Source organism: Sarcophilus harrisii, chromosome 1 (genome assembly GCF_902635505.1).
Source record: "Sarcophilus harrisii chromosome 1, mSarHar1.11, whole genome shotgun sequence".
In the NCBI taxonomy this organism is placed as follows: Eukaryota; Metazoa; Chordata; class Mammalia; order Dasyuromorphia; family Dasyuridae; genus Sarcophilus; species Sarcophilus harrisii.
This window is the reverse complement of record NC_045426.1, coordinates 94,075,919-94,091,547: the sequence shown is the minus strand read 5'-3', so window position 1 is coordinate 94,091,547 and position 15,629 is coordinate 94,075,919. Positions and strand designations below refer to the sequence as shown.

General features: G+C 34.7%; 1 long non-coding RNA gene across 1 annotated transcript in view; it reads right to left on the bottom strand.

Moving 5' to 3' along the window:
• Positions 1 to 15,629, bottom strand: part of LOC116422569 — a 210,388-nt gene that overhangs the window by 45,108 nt on the left and 149,651 nt on the right. Inside the window, exon 5 of the long non-coding RNA XR_004233222.1 lies at positions 13,457 to 13,524. This is a non-coding gene — a long non-coding RNA (uncharacterized LOC116422569). The remainder of the gene's footprint in view (positions 1 to 13,456; positions 13,525 to 15,629) is intronic.

Sequence of the window (15,629 nt, the reverse complement as noted above, 5' to 3'; positions counted from 1 at the left end):
GAAAATGAATGTGCATATATAATATGTACATAATAAATGTATATATAAACACATAATAATATACATTATACATAATAAATACATATATAAACACATATAAACACATCTCTATACAGCTCTTTTAGTGGTGGAAAATAATTGGAAATAGAGCTGTTGCCCATCAAATGAACAAGGGTGAGACAACTTGTGATATAATATTGTGATGAAATACTGTTGTGCTATATAAGAAAAAACAAGAAAGATATCAAAAAACCTGACATGATTTACATGAACTGATGTAATATGAAAGTAACAGAATCAGTGACAGCAAAATTATAATCAACTGTGAAAAATTTAGCCACACTGATCAATACAGTTATTTTTAGAAAATTTCAAAGAATCCATGAAGAAAATGCTGAATGCAGATTGAAGACTTCTGATGAATTGCATTGATATATTTCTGTATCCTAAGAAATGAATATGATTAATTCAGAGAAAAATGAGAATTACATGAATTAGTGAAGAATAAAGTGATCAGAACCAGGAAAATATGCACACCCCATCATTGTCACCAGAACTTCCAACTTAAATTCAGAAGTCATGCTCTAGAAAAGTTATACTGCTCACCTTTAGAATTCCTACAATCATGTGGTCCAGGTGAGAAAATCCCATAAATCAAGCCAAACCTTCCTTCCCTAGAATATCCTTCACCTTGACTATTTTCTTAACTTTTCCATAATATATCCCCACCTGATTTCCACCAAACTAGCACTTCCTTTGTTTCTGGTAAAAGTTTATGAGTCAATTACCCTATCGCTCCACTGATCATCCATGTGATTTTCCAGACTAAAATAACTTTTCCTTGGCCTCTAGTACTTTGATGTGCATATCCCTAGCACTTAGTCTAATACTGCACATATTTAAATATTTAAAATATTTCTTCATTAATTTTTCTTCTTCAAATGGACTTTCTTTCTCTTCATTCCAACAGGGGAGTGCTATGCAAGAAAACAAGCATTTATTACCTACCTACTATATGCCAGGTATTTTACTAAGTGCTTTAAAAATATTATCTACATTGATCCTCTGGATATGAAAAATTGCATAAATTGATTTTCTTAGCTTATTCTTTGATATAATTAGAAGTTTATTGGCTAAAGGGAAGTATAGATGAAAAATGAATTTGACAGAAAAACAAAACTCATTGAATATCACTTTCACATGCCAAAAGGTCCTTGTAAAAAGCATTCAGATTATTTTTTAAAACCTCAAAAACATGGATTAAGTGATTCTTAAACTATTCATACTAGTCCGTAGATACCAATTTTGGGGCAAGGAGATACTTTCATTTCTTTCTGTTTTTGTAATCTCCTTCCTAGTGTAATTTCAAGGCATTTCATCCCAGACTATCTAGAATTTGTCCACCCTCTCATAAAAGCCTTCTCACCATGAAAGTCCATTCACCCCTAGATAGAACTAAATAGTAAAGTGAGTAGAACACTGAGTCCTAAATCAGGAAAACCTGAATTTAAACCCATACGAACTATATGACCCTGGTAGCAAGCCACTTAATCTCTGTCTACCAGGTACAAATGCCTCAATTATAAAATGGGAATAATAATAGGTAAGTTTGGGGGTTGTGGTGAGGATCAAATGTGATATTTGTAAAAAACTTAGCATAGTACCAGGTACTGACTTTCTATTAAACACTTAATAATCTTTAATTTAATTGAAGAGCTTTAAAAATTAAGATGAAAAAATGCAAAAAAAATCATTTTTAATCATTTATATTGACATCACCTCATTATAAAAACAATTTTGAAACTTTTATAAGTGTTTTATAAGATGAAAAATTTATCTCAGCAGAAGCAGGTGAACAATTTTATTAAATAACAACAATGTAAAAACTAACAACTTTGAAAGATAAAGAACTCTCTCTTATCAACACAATCACTATCTGTGATTCCAGAGAAGAGATGATAAAGCGTGTAATCTACCTCCTAATGGAAAAGTGATGGATTTAGGTAGCAAAAGGAGAAATATATTTTTAACACAGTCAATGAAAGAATTTGTTTTGCTTGACCTCATATTTGTTACAGGGAATTTATTTTTCTTATTTTATTTTCAATGGCGTGGAGATGGGGAGGAAGGAGAATGAAAAAAATGGTTAATTTTTAATAAAATTTTATTTTAAGGAAGAAAATAATTTACTATGATCTTCAGGATGTCAGAGACTCCAATCTTAATCAGAATGAGAACTATCTTTTCCCACCTATTACTGAAAGCTTTAACTTTTACATTACAACTAGCACATAAGAGAAAACTTAATATTACGAAAACCTTGGCTACCCGGATTTCTTAGCTCATGAAATCACTTTAGCTGGCCAAGTTTTAGGGGAAGTTGAGGATTTTTTTTACCAGTTTAAACAGTAATCTTTCCAAAGTTTCTCACATATTTTAGAGTGTCTCACACATGTGGTATGTGATGAGAGTGATACTGAAAGGCACACAAGTAAATTTATATAGAAGTATTATAACCTGAAATCCTCATGAATACTTGTACCTCCATCATAAAATAGAATATATTGAACATAATTTAACTTCTCTTTTGAAGATTCAAGGTCATTACTATTAATAATAATATCAGAGGATATTTACAGAATATTAGGGAATAGTATTATCTTTTAGTTTACAATGGTCATTACTATAATGTTAATTATAATAATAATAGCACTTATATAGTAAGTACTATGTTCCAAGCACCAAGCTAAGTGCTTTACAATTATTATCTCATTTGATCCTCACCACAACTCTGGATGTAAGTGCTATTATTATTTTCATTTGACCAATAAAGAAATTGAGGCAAACCAAGTTTGAATGACTTATCTAGGATCACACAGGTATTTGGGATCAGATTTGATCCTGACTCCAATCCCAGTACTCACCACTGTGCCTCCTACCCACATGCTACAAATATGTCAGCATTACTAGAGGGAATAATTCCCCTATGCTAAGTACTTTTAGTTTACTATACTTTTTCGGTTTTTTGTTTCTACTCATTATATTTTTCTGTTTTCTCTTCCTTGCTATCAAGCTATCATCATACTTGCTCTCATCAGTATGCCTCCCAATAATGGGCTTTCCTCTGTATTTGCTACCTTTAAGCCTCTGTGAACTTGGAAAACCAAACTAATTAGAAAGGAAGGAGCCAAATCCATGAAATTCACTTATACTTAGTCTCTCATGTAGGGATAAAGAACATCAGTTATGGACTCCCTTTGGCCCCTTAAAAATCTTGGTTTTGCTTCATTTTTTGTTCTGATCTATGATCTGAGATTATGATAGCCCAATAGATAAAGTGCTGTTACTAACTTAGTATTTGTATATTGGATTTTTATATAACAATTAATTTTATACTACTATCAGCCATATGAGTGTTAGGTCAGGTGTTAGTCCAATTAAAAGAGATGAACAAGAAGTCACAGAGGTTAATTGAAAGGTCTTGATCTTAGGCAAGTAGATAACTAGCAACTACAGTTTCCTGATTTCAAGTCATAAACCCTTTCTCATCCCTGTGATCTCTCTTTCTGCATATCTATATTCTAAGGTGCTTTGTATGCTTCACAACATTTTAAATGGGAGTTGTGGTTATAATTCCCATAGCAAACAATTCTTCCCTACCTGCTTCCCAAAGAAAGAATGTTTTCTCCAATCTGTTTCCATGTGAAGAAAAAAATTAGAAAATTCAATCCCTGTGACTTGAAGGTCATAGATGAAGAAAAGCATTGGTTAAAGTATCAGAAACCATAGCTCAAAGTTAAGACTAAAAAGAGAAGGAAGTACAGGAAATTGCTTTTTGACCAACCCTTCTCTCCCCCTGCACAGAATATAATCACAAAGAGTTAATGAGATATTAAAATGACTATGACAAAGTGTCCTTGCTCTGAAACTTTTATAAGAAGTAAACGCCTTTCTCTGTATGATTCAGAAAGTACACTTCCATTAACTGCCAATTGAATGCCATGTCCTGAGTGAACTGTAAAATAAGGAGTAGATACAGACTCAAAAGGAGAGAATGGGGGAAGGAGGAAGAGATTTATCTTCTTCCACCTTTTCCCATTGGCTACAGACTTAGAAGAAAATACTCCACTCAGAGTTTAAGGAAATTTGAAGCAATAGGACACACATTCCCGGTATACTCAGATACTCAGAAAAGTAAGGAAATAGATGAGTTTAAAGTCCCAAGTTCCAGTCTTGGAAGAATTTTTGTCACACATCAACATTCACTGTGCAGCCCTTGTATAAGGTGCATACTAATTCACTACCTACGTATGGAAGACACAGGATGGCTCTCAGCTAACCCCGCTTCTTTTGCAAAGTGGGATTCTCACATATGTTTATGAACATTGTTAAATTGAAATCTTCAAAACTGAAAACCCAAATGGAAATTCGATCTCATCAGTAAGAAAGTTCCCATCGAAAGGGACCTGTGTGTGCAAGAATGTTTGTGGCAGGTCTCTTTGTAGTGGCCAGAAACTGGAAACTGAGTGGATGCCCATCAATTGGAGAATGGCTGAATAAATTGTAGTATATGAATATTATGGAATATTATTGTTCTGTAAAAAATGACCAGCAGAATGGTTTCAGAAAGGCTTGGAGAGACTTACACGAACTGATGCTGAGTGAAACTAGCAGGACCAGGAGATTATTATACACTTCAACAACAATACTATATGATGATCAATTCTGATGGACATGGCCATCCTCAGCAATGAGATCAACCAAATCATTTCCAATAGAGCAGTAATGAACTGAACCAGCTACACCCAGCAAAAGAACTCTGGAAGATGACTATGAACCATTACATAGAATTTCCAATCCCTCTATTTTTGTCCACCTGCATTTTTTATTTCCTTCACAGGCTAATTGTACAATATTTCAGAGTTTGATTCTTTTTGTACAGAAAAATAGCAGTTTGGTCATGTATACTTATGTTGTATTTAATTTATACTTTAACATATTTAACATGTATTGATCAACCTGCCATCTGGGGGAGGATTTGGTGGGGAAGAAAGGGAAAAATTGCAACAAAAGGTTTGGCAATTGTCAATGCTGTAAAATTACCCATACATATATCTTGTAAATAAAAAGCTATAAAAAAAAAGAAAGTTCCCATCAACAGTGAAGATGGCAGCCCATCCATGATTATTCATACTGGGCGACTTTTGTACAAGTCCTTGTACACAGAGACTCTGTCCAGTGTGCTAGTTATCTCATTTGCTTTTCTCTGAGTAGTGCAGGGATACTAAAGGAGCAAAGAAGCTCCAAGAAGAAGCTCTAAGTAAATCTGAACTGTACTTGGATTATACTATTTCTGGTCCCCTCCAGTTCTTGATCTGTGTTTCCATGATTATAATGCCTTTCATCATGTGAGCATCATATCTTTTTCAATCATATATTTATCTAACAATGTCTTTTATTCTGACACTCCTCTGTAACTCCTTATTAAGTCATATAGTGCTGTCTGCTTATATCTATTATTGCTATTTTGCTATTCAGTTATTTTTGTTATGTCTGACTTTTCATGTTCTGTTTAGGGTCTTCCTAGTAGAGATACTAGAGTAGTTTGTCATTTCTTCCTCCAACTTATATTATAGATGAAGAAACTGAGGCAAACAGGGTTAAGTGACTTACCCAGGATCATAAAGCTAATATGTGTCTGAAGCTAGTTTTGAACACATTGCCCTATCATTAGGCTCTTTCCACCACTCACTGTATGAGTCTCTTTTTTAATTCTTCAGAGACTGTATTATTCTTTTACTTGTGATCTTATAAAAATATCAGTAAAATATTGGTATTAAAAATAGGCTTTTGTTTCTGGAATAAAATTGGAGACATTAAATAATCTTTGCAGTTTCTCTAAAGCAATTCATCCCATTTTTTTCCTTCTGTTTAATTATGGCACCAACATGGCAAACCATTTGATTTTTCAATCTTAATATAAGTTATTATATAATTTATCATATAATTATACTAGTTAATTTCTAACTAAATGGTTTTTATGAGAATGAATACACCGTCATATCAGTCAATGGAAGAAATATATATTATATATATATATGTATATATACGAGAGAGAGAGAGAGTTTCATAGGGAGTCTATCTATATCATTATCTGAACAACAGGCATTCTTTATCCAATTTTATTGAGGTTTTCTGTTAGTTTTATGTACATGGCTAGGCCAAACTCTTTTTAGTCATTATAAATTCCTTTCAAGAAATTCTGTAATTTTCTGGGATTTGATGCAAACAACAGGATGCCATTGTCTATGATACTAAGATCTTTCATGACTAGGAAGCCTTGAAAGAGCTCACTACCCACAGAGAATCCCTCTGCAATCGGATCTCTTCCTCGATAGTGGCAAACTCTTTTGAGCCTATGTCTGTATTTTATGTCTCATCTGATTAACATGACTAATCACTAAACAAGACCATCTCTGCTGTCATATATTTCATAGAATCTTTAATCATTTTGATTATGAATAGGAGATCCCTTTTGAGAAAGAGCTCTGAAAGTATAATTTTGCTTTATAAAATCAAAGTTTTCATATAACTAGAAAGCAATAAACATTATGAGACTCTGTATTTTCTACTTCTTTCAATCAAAATTGAGCTAGTTAGGCTGTAGTAAATACTATGAAAATTTTCCTATTCTTTACTAATATATTCATCAACTAGATCCTTAATGTACATAGAGATTATTGTCACCAAAAATTTATTTAGATGGGAAAACTGACAGCGTTGATGTTTTCTCAGTTGTCTTTTTGCCACAAAATAGAACAACTATGGCTTAGACTTTGTTCACAGGAAACAAATGTGATAACATTAATGGAAGATAAACTAGCAAAGTCAAAAATAAGAAATGTTTTAAAAATTCATTAATACTAAAAAATAAATAGGGGAAGCTTACTGTAAAGAAGACATATTTGGAATTGTACCAAGATTTTTTTAAAAGGCAGATCTCAGTTTCTTCCATTGATCGATATAATATGTTCATCTTCATGAACAAAACTCAGTTAACTAGAAATTAACTTAACTCAAACTCTGCTAACAAAGTAGAGTATTCTAGCTCATTTCATTAACTAAAGAATTTATTTTCCCCCAACTTTATGCGTAGTCTTTCTCAAATGTTCTTACACTTCCTTTCTATCAGAAGATGAACATATTATATTGACCAATGTGATGATCTAAATGTAGATTCTGCTTGCAAACATACATAACCTTCCCCTTTTATTAACAAAATAATTTGGCTCACTAGTTTCTCTATGATCATCAACCCTAGGTTTCTCATTATGCAGCCTCATCAACAGAAGGGGTCATGTGACTCTATCTCAGTTTCCTTCTCTCCTAATTTATAGAAAAGGTAATAAAGTGAATAAGTGACTTATTCAAAGTCACCTACTTGTTAATAGCAGATCTGGGATTAAAACCGAGTCACCAGATTCTAGTATGTTTTCCTTTATGTCACACTGCCCCCTACTTGAGAGTGTGACTTGTATTGTTATTTGTATATTCCTCCAAAAAGAGGGAAGGAGGAGAGGAGAAGAGAGGAGAGCCAACTAATTGGCACTCTAGTTAATTAGGGCTTTACTACACCTAACTATATTCTGATCTCTCTGGATTTCAGTTTTCTCATCTACAAGTTGAATTGGCGAGACTAAATCCCCAGAGTCTCTGTGCTTCTAGAAAGCTTTGGGGATAAGGTTTATTTTCCAAGAACAGCGTGAAAAGTACTTTTTATAGATTAATTTATTATTATTTATGCTAAAGTAAACTGATGAATATACATTAAATACATATCCATATTGACTTAAAACAAGTTGGAAATATTTAAGATAACAGCTTAAGGCATATCTTTTTAATAGCCAATAAGCTATTACCAGCTATACCAATAAGCTAATTACCAGCTATCATTATTTTATTTAATAAAATAAAATAAATTAAATAATTAAGTATGGTATAGGATTATTTTTGAACGTCCCTTATGGCTATGTGAGTCAGTCCATAAGCATTTATTCAGTGCTGATTATGTGCCAGGCACAATACCAAACACTCAGGATATAAAGAACAAAAATGTAGGAGACAATATGCTAATAAATACATACAAACAAGCTGTGTGGAGGATAAACAAGAAATAATCAACAGAGGGAAGACAGTAGAATGAAAAAGGATTAGAAAAGGCCTCCGGTAAAAGGTGGATTTTCCGTTGCATTGTGACAGCCTGTAGAGATGAGGAGAAAGAGAATTCCTATCATTTGGGACAGACAGTAAATTCCCATAACTAAGAAATGAAGTGTCTTATTTAAGAAACAACAAGGAAGCTAGTTATCAATGGATTGCGGACTATATGAAGAAGTTTATGGTATAAGAAGGTCAGAAAAAGGGAAGAGGAGGAAATCAGTGCTTTGAACACCAAGCAGATTTTATATTTGATTGTAGAGCTGATAGAGACTCTGTAATTTATTGTGTTGGGGTTTGAGAGGGAATGATATGGTTAAACCTGCATTAGGGGGATCATTTTGGCAGCTGAGTAAGGGATGAATCAGAGTAAAGAGAGACTCGTAACAAGCAGACAAATCAACAAGCTATTGCAATAGTCCAGGCACAACAAAATGAGCATCTGTACCAGAGGGAAGGCAGTATCAAAGGAAAGGAGGGACATATTCTAGATCTGTGATCCTACAATCCTATGATTATATTTGTAATACCTGTATATTGCAAAAACTTTATGATATTTTACATGATGTTGATCAATTTGATCTTTGCATTTAGTAAAATTCCATGTCAAACAGTTTATTTCTTGCAACCATAGAAAATGTCATAAAAATATTTTTCCTGAATGTTGCTATTTTGTCAAAGTAGTTTCCTCTGTTCAGATAAATCTAGGTACAATCAGTATTAGAAAATGTCATTAGCTGAATCAGAGGTTCAATATATGTGGAATGCCTGGAGAATTTGAACATTAAAACATACATGTGTAGAAAACTAAGCAGAAAGGCAAAAAAAAAAACTTTTTCTGAGAGAAACACAAATTCTCTCCAATGCAAAAGCCTATATAAGATTAAAAATCTGATTTCTCATTGCCCAGCCTCTATGGAGCTACTGGATTTTGTTGGCATTAGAGAAAGAACTGATGAAGATGAGAGAGAAATACCACCATCTATAACAAATATGAGTAGAGTGATAGCAAGTCCAGAAAATCTCATCTTGATTTGGAAAGCAGCAGGAAGTCAATGGAGAAACTTGAGGAGGGAGACTGATTAGCCAGCAATATAGAAAAGATTTCCTCAGCAAAAGGCAATTTTACAAGTTTTATAGCAATATATGTATTATCAACTAGATCAACAATTCCCAAACTTTATTGACCATCCATTCCTACCAGTAAAATATTTGTGAGCAGGCACTCTCTCTCTCTCTCTCTCTCTCTCTCTCTCTATATATATATATATATATATATATATATATATATATATATATATATATATATATCAGTTTCCTCATCTATATAAAGAGGTGGAGAAGGAAATGGCCAACCACTCCAGTATCTCTACCAAGAAAATCCCAAATAGCATCACAAAAAAGTCAGACACAACTAAAATATGACTGAATTGAGAGAGAGAAAGCATTCCTATGGAAAATGAGATTTCAGCTGGCATTTGAAGGAAGCCAAAGAAGCCAGAAGGTGGATATAAAAACAGAGCATATCAAACATGAAGGGAAGCCAGTAAAAATGCCCTAAACCCTCAGACAGAGTGTCTTGTCTGAGGAACAGCAAAAAGAACAGAGATATAAGGGTGGTGGAAAATATAAGAAAAAAGGAAGGGGGGGAGGACAGGTTTGACCATCAGAGTTTATACATGATCCAGGAGGTGATAGAAAGCCACTGCATTCTATTCTAAAGGTAGTGGGGGAAGAGATGAGGTGGCCAGATCTGGCTTTTGTGGGCCCACTTTGAGAGCTGAGTAAAAGATGGACAGGAGTGGGAAGAGACTTGTGGCAGACAGAGTAACCATCAAGTTATTACAATAGCCCAACACGGCCAGCCCATTTAACCTATATTGGATCACTTGCTGCCTAAGTGAGGGCATAGGGAGGGAGGGAGGGAAGGAGGAAGAAAATTTGGAACACAAGGTTTTTCAGGGGTGAATGTTGAAAACTAACTTTGCATGTATTTGGGCAAATAAAAAATTATTATAGAACATCTGCCAGGATGATGGCAGCACAGAGAAGAGATGTATGCCAGAGATGTTATAAAGATCAAATCATGAGCTTTGGCAACAGATTAGAGAGGACGGGGTTGGAGTCAAAGAGAAGGATTACATATAGGTTTCAACCATCCATGAATGGAAAGTTGGTGGTGCCCCTGAGAATACAGAAATAACTGCCATATTAAATCAAAATATTCATTTCTAATTCTAGCCACCAATCAGATTTTTGGTAAACTTCAAATTTCCAGCTTCCCTGACGTCAGTTCTTGCAATCTAGTTAGAGGGAGTTTCATTTTTATATATTTCATAAATGGTTCAAAATCTACAAATCTCTTCATTTTGAAGATTTCTGTACAACTTAAAAATTAAGTTACCAAGTTTTGTGTACAGTCAGGAGAGCTCTGCATTTTCAGCATCAAAAATTTAGCTTTTCAATAGCTTCAAATTATAATGATTTTATGCCATTATTATCTAACATTTTAGGGTACACACAAAGAGTCAACAATAAGGATAATATATGTAAATCTCTATTTCAAATAAAATGATCATTTGTATTTGGTTCTACCAAAAACAGAAGCGCTTTACCTCTATAGCTACTCAAAAGTTTCAACTATTGGAAATACTAAGTTCATCAGTTTCATACTGTTTGCTTGTCTTCCCATGTTGAAAGAATTTTTAACTCCCCTTGTTCATTTTGGTAGTTTTGATTTACTTAAAGCTATATAATGCAATCCATAAAGTCACTTACTCAGACACATATAAACTGGAATACTAAGTCACAAATGAATGAGTGAACCACTTCTCAGTCTTCTAATAACTGAAAGACCTACTTTTCCACTCTGCCTTCAGGATAAGTGTATTATATGTGAATGTCTGACATGGACTGAGAGAGAACACTATTATTAACTCACATATAAAATATTAATAAAGATTAATTTTTCTTTTTAATTAAAATAAATCTAAATAGAAGTTCTAACATTTTCTTCCCACACCTCAGTGAATTATTTTACATATTCCACTTTTTGGAGACCAATGAACTAGATAAAGGACTTCAAAAAAAAAAACAGAATCTGGTCTGGAAGAGAATACTAACACTCCACAGTAAGGATCCTTGTGGAGGAAAAGCCTAAAATGTATCTTTCAGAAAAATGGAAAATGAGTGCTTTATTTAGCCTAAGTGTTAAGGCCCAGGTCTGACAGTAGAAGAAAGCGTGAGAGTATTATAGCTCTCCCTTCCACATTGCAACTTTCCCCACCATAGTTTTGATATATCTCCAATGACAAAAGAAATTAAATGGAAATGTAGGGGAAGTTTTGCAGAAGCATGCAAAGGCCATGTTTCCTATGTTGGAAACAGGAAAAGTTTAGAAACTGAGAAATATGTAAACATATATATGTATATATATATGTGTATATATATATATATATATGTACAGTATTGTATAATATTGGTATATTGTACCATTTAATAGAAAATAATTCCAACTTCTCTGGTTAGAAGGGACAACAAATTTTACTTGGATTTTCTATATCACTGGTGTTCCATTTTCTTCACCTCCACGATATGGAAGGGATAATTGTGCTTAGTATGATTATGTATATTTAACAATAGTATTAGTTACAGTTTATAATATGTCAGGTGGCATTCAATATAATGTAAGATACATTTTTGAATGTCCTTTCATTCCCCAGCTTTCTTTCCACCCAAAAAGCCAAACTGGGTCACTACGTCCCTCTGCTGTTTTTTTATTTTTGTTTTTGTTTTACTATCACTATCCTTTCTTGTCTTGATTTTTCACTACTAAGCTTCCTCTTTAGAAGAGGACACACATTTCCATTTCTTTCCTTGCCTTTTCTCCTCAAAATAACAATAATTCATTGTTCCTGAGAAATATAATACATATACGTATACATATATAAATATATTCATTATAAATGTATTGCTATAAATCATTTTAGGGAAATATATAGGGTATTAAAATAAAAATAATAACACATTTATATAGTACTCCCCATCCCCATTCCCATTCCACATCTGGAAACTTGAGACTCTGGAAGACTGACTGATTTGTCCAGGATCTCACAGCTACTAGGTATCTGAGGATATGAAGACATTCAAATCCAGTTTCCTGACTTCAGAACCAATATTTTAACCACAAAATCATAATTTCTTTCATACAAAACTTAAAAAGGCCATTTCTGATGTTACATTCAAAAGTAGGGAACTCCAATTAGGTGTACTGATACTATGAAAATTATGCTGGATTTGTAGTCAGTGAATCTGGATTTAAATCTGAGTTCTTTCTCTTCTTACCTAAACCTGAATATCATTTAACTTCTGTAGATCTGTTTTGTTATTTCTAATATAACTGATTAGGACTAGGTAACCTTTCAAAGTCAACTACCTCTAAAACTATGATACTGCAAATTTTCCTCTATTCTTCCTCTCATGACTGCAAACTTAAATCCTAAATCTTGCCCCTAATATCAATTAGGGGGCAGCTAAGGGGCACAAAAGGTATAGCACTGGGCTTGGAAATCAAGAAGATACCTCTTCATGAGTTCATATCCATAGACATTTACTAACTATGGTCAAGTCTTTTAATCTTATTTGCCTCAAGTTCCTCATCTATAAAATCAGCTAGAAAAGGAAATTTCAAATCACTCCAGGTTCCTCACCAAGAAAATTCCAGAGGAGGTCATTTAGTCAGACATGATTGAAAATGGCAGAATAATAACAACAAAAAGGCAGCTGACTCCAAATCTTCCTGATGTCAGAGTAGTATCTGTACCTCTATCTGTATGACACCCAGATGTGCCATAGTGGAGTAAGAATGTTCTCAGATATATTTACCTGGGTCTTCAGTGAAGCTGAATCTGCAGTATTTTATAATGTTAGGACCACTGGAAAAGCTGGATTGCCAGCATAAGGAAAATAAAAGTCAGCTATCTTTATAAATTCAGCCACTATAGCCAGGTGTAAATGTGCTTCTATTTTTTTTTAAGGATTGAGCCTTGCTATAAGAGGGAAAATGTGGGGCTTTAGTAATAGCATGAGTGACAATGATGATAGGGAGAAGGATCAATAGGCTACAAGTGAAAGCTGTATTCTTTGCACAGAGGTCAGGATTATAAAGGAAGAGAATAGGAGCAGGAGTGAGAACAAGAATTGAGAGCCAACTCTAGTAGTAAGAGGTCTTTGGGCTTACCTTATCACAGTCCCTGATGTAAAGAGGTGAAGAGTGGGCAAATTTTCTCAACCAGGGATTCAGAAAAACTGCAAGCAAAATATAAAGGACCAGATGAGTCCCTGAAGCAATCATTTGTTGACCCTGTGGACCTCTGAGACAAATGTAGAATTTCTCCCAGCTCTAGAGTTCTATTAGCTTTGGGATGACACAGAATACTTATCCTTGTTAACACAAATGAATCATTCAGAATTCCTGAACAGAAGATGTCCTTTGCCTTCCTCCAGAGAGGGTAGATTCTGGCTAGTGAGCTAAAGAATATCACCTCAAGTCTCTTCTCACTTAAAACCACTTTCCACTCACATGCTAATGTGATTTTTTTCCTCAGCTATGTATCTACCCATGTTGCTTCACAGTGAAATGAGCTCCAGGACTCCAAATTACAACCAGGATCAAATATAAGTTCCTCTATTTAACAAAAACTGGCCTTTCTTATCATTTTATTCTTCTTATATGTTACTTACCTCCATGTAACTCTTATGATTCAGCAACACTTATCTGCTTGCAATTCTTCAAACACAGCTGGTCACCTCCCATCTCTATACCTTTTCCCTAATTATCTCCCATGCCTGGGAAGTTCTGCATCTTCCGCTCTGCTTCTTACTTTCCCCAGCTTCCTTCACTATTCAGCTCAAATCCCATCTTCTGCAGGAGATCCTTCCTAAGTCATTGCCCCCTCCCAGGTGTTAATTTCTTTCCCTCTCAGATTTCCATAGATGAAAAAACAAATTATATGATAAACATTTATTATGTGTACTATGCCCTGGGGATATGAATGGAAAGGTAAAGCAGTTCCTATTCTCTAGATGCTCACATTCTAATGGAAGAGACAACAATATGGAAGGTTTTAGCCATGGGTTAGATGAAAAAGTCTTATTATGATCTTTAGAATGTAACACCAAAGTAGATGTTAATACTTCCTCTTTAATGTCACTTCCACTAATTAAAAAAATTATCAGTTTCTGGTGTTGAATCATTTATCAGTGTCAAGGACTTTGTTGACAATAATTCTCTTTTTTAGGTCTCCAGTAGCTGTGGCTATAGCACCCATAAGAACAGGTCCCAGGCTGCATCTGTAGAGGGGATGCTTCCCGGGCAATAGACAGAATGTATTACTATTCCTAAAGCTCTTGAGTTCAGGACCCTGGGCTGTATCCATCAAGATCTGAAAGCAGATAGGGATCAAAGTAGTCAGAGTGGTCTGATATGCTGCCTCAGTGAATGTGGCTACTTAAGTGAAGCTAGGTTACCCATCCAGTGTGGGGCAGATGTATAGATATTGATGAGGAGGGCCATTCCCTTTCTATAGGAGTTAAATCCCCATAGATGACTAAGAGTAAAGCTAGAAGCAGGGCAGGTGACATGGGAGGTACTATCACGTGGTTCCTGAGTGCATCCAACAATTGGTGACAGTTGGTCGTCAGTTGCTGGTGGTGATGAGAAGAAATATAACCCTTCCACAGTGATTTCTCTCCTCAATGATAGCTCTGGAATCTGGTGTCTTGGAGGTATTGCTATTCCTAAAACCCTAGATTGTATTCATTATGACCTTGATGGTCATCAAGGTACTGCTGTGATAGATGGACTCCGGATAGGGTAACAAAACAGTTTGCTTTCCACAGAGAAATAGAATTCTGAAAATAATTAACTTAGTTGCTTAAGAGGTGGATTCAACCAATCAGAAATGGATCCCTTGGAGCCTTTTCAACCATGGTCTTACAGACCCTGATCAGGTACAAACTAATTAGGGTCAATGACCTGGCAAAGGCAAATGAGGAATAAGCATGCTTAATAGAATAATTGCATTTTAACCAACACAACCGATAGGAGCAGTTTTCCACCATCTTTGAACAAGGGCTACGTGACAAGGGAGAGGAAACATAACTAGGAGGGCATGAAGCAGATGGAGAAGAAGATGCTGTGAGTCACCAGAATATTAACCAATTGGGAATGAGGGGAAGGAGACTGAGCGGTACTTGGGATGGGTTCAGTTAATAAAATCATGTTCTTCTGTACCAGCAGACTCCTCCACCATAAGGAATTGCCTGTTTCCTGCAGCAATGTAATAAATGCTTCTGCCTTTATTTCAGAGACTTTTCATCATTTGGGGGTAGGGGGTCTTGGACCCCTGACT